Source organism: Otolemur garnettii, unplaced genomic scaffold (assembly GCF_000181295.1).
Source record: "Otolemur garnettii isolate 467f Iridium unplaced genomic scaffold, OtoGar3 scaffold00276, whole genome shotgun sequence".
In the NCBI taxonomy this organism is placed as follows: domain Eukaryota; kingdom Metazoa; phylum Chordata; class Mammalia; order Primates; family Galagidae; genus Otolemur; species Otolemur garnettii.
The window spans coordinates 872,691-877,471 of NW_003852671.1; the positions used below are offsets into that span (position 1 = coordinate 872,691).

General features: G+C 43.5%; 1 pseudogene; it reads left to right on the forward strand.

Moving 5' to 3' along the window:
* Positions 1-1,788: 1,788 nt before the first annotated feature.
* LOC111722547 lies at positions 1,789-2,217 on the forward strand (annotated as a pseudogene).
* Positions 2,218-4,781: the final 2,564 nt, after the last annotated feature.

Consider the following 4,781-nt stretch of genomic DNA (forward strand, 5'->3'; position numbering starts at 1 on the left):
AAAAAAAAAAAAAAAGGTATGCAAAGCAGCACTGGGTTTTCTTGCTTCTTTTCTGTTTGTGCTGTTTTCTGCTAAAAATTGTGTTCTGGAGCTGCCATTCAGCTTCCTAGTAAATTTCATTTTGTGATGTTAACAGGAAAATGATTCTGTATTTATAAAACCAAAATTTAGGCCATTGCCAGAATCCCACAAATGAGCAATGGACCCCTGAGCTCCCACCTTTAATTCTCCTCTAGGTCTCATGCCTGTTTCTTTACTGTTGTTTCTAACTCTATATTTCTTTAGCTCATCTCCACTGATTTCCACAGGTCTTAGCAGACCCTGCTACTGGGGCAGGACCTTGACACTTGGAACCCAATGACATTTGGCGTCCAATGGGTTCCTGTGGATTCTGAAGTTCACCTGAGTGACATGCTGTGTTCAGGAGTTCCACAAAGACCACACTGCTAAACAAGCCAAATTCACAGAAGAGTTCTTTTTTTAAAAGCCAGCTGGCAACTGCCTCAGTGTCCCAACATGGTGTGTCTGAGAGCAGTCCCGAGTGTTTAAGGGTCAGGTTTTTAAGGTTTGGTCTGTATCCTTGTTGGCATGCAGGATGCCCAGGTGCACCCAGGTTGGTAGCAAGCAAGCATTGTACAGAAGCAGAATTTTGTGGTTAGTTAGCCATATATCTTTGTCTTAGTATTTTCCTTTATACATCTTAGTTTCAGTACTTTCCCATCATACATCTCAGTTTCAATACTTTCCCCACCTGGTATTGTTTAAAGTTCAGTCAAGGGGGACGTTTGGTACCTCTCGGTTCATTTCCCAGGGAGTCAGCCAAGCAAGAAGTTGGGAGTGAACTAGAAGCAAGAAATCAATTTGTACTGTCTCATCTATCTTGGGAGTGAACTAGATTTACTTCATTTTGTTTTGGAAGCTTACAGTCCGGAAATATGCCAGGACTATAACCTAGACCTGACACCTTTCTGTCTTAGCCTAGGCCTACTAGACCTAACAGAGATTTGTGGGGAAAATTTGTTCACAGTGATCGATGCCCAGAGATGAATCTTTTTCTTCTTCTTCTTTTTTTTTTTTAGTTTTTGGCCAGGGCTGAGTTTGAACCCACCACCTCTGGCATATGAGACTGGTGCCCTATTCCTTTAAGCCACAGGTGCCACCGGATGAATCTTCTTATCTTTGCTGATCGTTGCTGGTTTCCATAGGTCTTAGTGGACCCTGCTCTCAGGGTGAAATCTTGACACTTGGAGCCCAAAAACATTTGGAGTCCAACAGGTTCCTGTGGATTCTGAAGTTCACCTGAGCTACATTTGTGGGGAAGATTTATTCTCAGCGATTGACTCCCAGAGAGAATCTTCTCAGCTTTGGTAAGTCCCCCAAAGCATCTGGAAGCATTTTCAGGGTAACAATGGGAAATTCCAGGTCTCACTTCTCCCCTAATTCAGAACTAGTATGCTTGCTTTTACAGAAAGAGGGGAGAGAGTCTTTGTCAGTTTGGAGACTTTGTATTCTGTTTGATGTGCTCTCAAATTTCTGTCCCTGGTTTATAACAGAGGGAGGTTTGAACATCAGTTTTCCTGATTGGGAAATGGTAGGCAGGGAGCTTGTTGAAACTCATAAATTGGGTCATTCTTTCCCTGTTTCAACTTGGTCAGTTTAGGCTGTATTTGTGCACTGTTCATGCTACCATCTTATACTCAGGAATTGCTCACCTTACCAGAATCATTAAATAGCTCTCATGAAAATCTAGGAACCTGGGGTGGAGTCTTCAGACGGCTGGTGCACTGGTCCCTGAACATCCTCCTGCTTCAATCATGGCTTGTGGTCTGGTCGCCAGCAACCTGAATCTCAAACCTGCGGAGTGCCTCAGAGTACGAGGCGAGGTGGCCCCCATGCTGAGAGCTTTGTGCTGAACCTGGGCAAAGACAGCAACAACTTGTGCCTGCATTTCAACCCCCGCTTCGATGCCCACAGGATGCCAATACTATCACTCGCAACAGCAAGGACAGTGGGGCCTCGGGGGACTGAGCAGCGGGAGGCTGCCTTTCCCTTCCAGCCTAGAAGTGTCCTGGAGGTGTGCACCAGCTTTGGCCAGGCCAACCTGACCATTAAGCTGCCAGATGGTCACACTTTCAAGTTCCCTGCCTCAACCTGGAGGCCATCAACTACATAGCAGCTAATGGTGACTTCAAGATCAAGTGTGTGGCCTTTGATTGAAGTCAGCTGGCCCATGACCTCCAATAAAGGCAGCTGCCTCTGCTCTTCCTGGAAAAAAAGAAAATCTAGGAACCTCAGAAGATTCTTTTAGTGAGATTTCAGTACAAGATATTGGAGGAAGTTTACAGGAGTCAGTTCTGTCCGCAGAGTCACTCATAGATTTTGATAGTGCAGGGCCACCTGCCCCTCCTTTTCAGAAGACCTTGCCCTGCCACATCAGCCACTGCCTGCAAAGCCACAGCCAATGAAGTTTGCTATATCTTCAAGGCACCGGTCTCCAGGCACTCAGTACCAGCCAGTCCCTGGAGATATCTTTTTAAAATATAATAGTAAGCCCAGAAAGGATCCTTGTGCTGCTAAACAACTTTCTTGGCCCAAGTCAAGAACCTGCCCACTCATGGATGCTTGCATAAACTGTGCCATAATGGAAGCAAGGACTTGAGGAGAGGAGGAAGTGTTGTGTGATGTTCTTTCTCGCCGGGAGAGAAGGACGGCTTGGCCGCGGCTGCAAGCTCGCTTCTAGAATTGTTTAAAAGCAAGAAACGACTACACACTCTTAGGTGGCATGTAGCAAAATGTCTTTATTTTCTACTTCCTTTTATTGGGAGCTAGTCAGTACACCACATTGATTGATAATCCTAACATCCTCATTTCTTATCTTAAACTATAGAAAAGAAAGAAAGTAATCCTAGCATCCTCATTTCTTAAACTGTAGAAAAGAAAGAAAGAAAGTCCAGGAAAGTGAGATAGCCATCATAAGATTAGCCTAAAGAAAGAAAGTCCGGGAAAGTAAGACAACCATCTTAAGCTAGCCTCAGGCTATTCCTCTTGGAAGACCTAAAAGAACAATACATTATCTGACTTCTATTGTTAAAGTTAAAGGTTAGGATAAACAGAGGAGTAAAACCTTTCTCTTCTATGTACTCAATTAAATTTCCGAGAAACTGGCTTCCTGACTGTTTTCTTATGGCTTTGGAGACCCTGCAGTTACGATGGAGTATTTTACTCAACATCATTACGATGGAGTTTTTCTTTTTACTCACATCAACCTTTGAGTCATGTCCTCTGCACAGATGGGCCGTTTCAACCCTTATCTGACAGGCTGACTTGACTGCACAGTCGGGGTTACCTGTAAGAGGTTTTTACGCCTGGCTTGCAGGCCCCCACCGTGTTTTCCCAGGTCACTTAGGGCCTCGACAAAAGCACATAATACTCACAAGTCTTTTCGCTCAGTTCTGGAATTAAAAGAGCACATTTCATTTAATTTTTGTGGGAGTTTACCCCACAAGGAAGCATGGAATTATCCAGTTATTTTAATACCCCCAACCCAGTGTCTAATGATCAGGAGGGACCAGAAGGGCCCCTCACCTTGGGCACAGCAGGAAGCCTTCTCCTTCTTTAAATTTTTAAAAGACCTGAAAGCTGCAGTATCTCACAATATGGTGCCAACTCTCCTTTTGTTCAGAATTCTTTAAAAATCTATAACCAAAGATCAAAGACTCATACCTTATGATTGGGACACTTCGGCAAGAACTAGCTTGGGCAAATCTCAATTTCTACAATTCTGTACTTGGTGGTCAGATGCTGTGCAAATCACAGCTAGTAATAATAGACAGAGAAATATCCTGATTACTGAGGATGAACTATTAGGAAATGGAGAATTTAATAATGTTAGCCATCAAGTTGAAATGACCTTTGAAGCCATTGAGCAACTATGCCAATGTTGCTTAGAAGCCTGGAGCAAGATCCAAAATAAGAAACCTGTCTGTCCCTTATGGCAGTGAGACAGAAGATCAATGAGCCTTACCCAGATTTCATAGCATGTCTACAAGATGCGGCCAAAAAGGCCATGCACGATGAGGCAGGAAGGAAAATGATTGTGGAACTCATGGCATACGAAGCTGTGAATGCTAAATGCCAGGCCACCATAAGGAAGAGACAGACTTTCTGTCAACAATTCTTTCAAGGAAAAGGGAGTTGATTCAGCTAAGCAGAAAGAACCACCTAGCATGTGTTCTAGATGTAAGAAGGGAAAACGCTGGAAAAATTTATGTCACTCCAAATTTGATATTGAAGGCAAACTTCTCATTCCAGTTCAGGGAAACTGAATGTGGGGCCAGGCTCAGGCCCTGACAGAAAATGGGTCATTTCTGCGGCAGAGTTTTGTCCTTCAGCAAAACCCTGTAATGATAATATCCCAAATATCAATCAACAATTCAGCAGGCCACAGTATCGCAGCTGTCCCTGTCACAATAGGCAGTGTTGGCATTGACTTATGCAGCACTATAGATATTTCTTTATTACCAGGGGAGCCACCTCTTAAAGTACCAATAGGGGTTTCTGGGCCCCTTCCTTCTGGGGTTGTAGGAATTTTATTAGGAAAGTCAAGCCTTACATTGAAAGGTGTTCACATTCATACAGGAGTTATTGACTCAGAGTATGAGGGAGAAATTAAGATTATAATCAGTTCAAATGTTCCCTGACAAGCTAATGCAGGGGACTGCATAGCTCAATTATTACTCTTCCCTTATAGAAAGACCAGAACTTCTTTTTTTTTTTTTTTT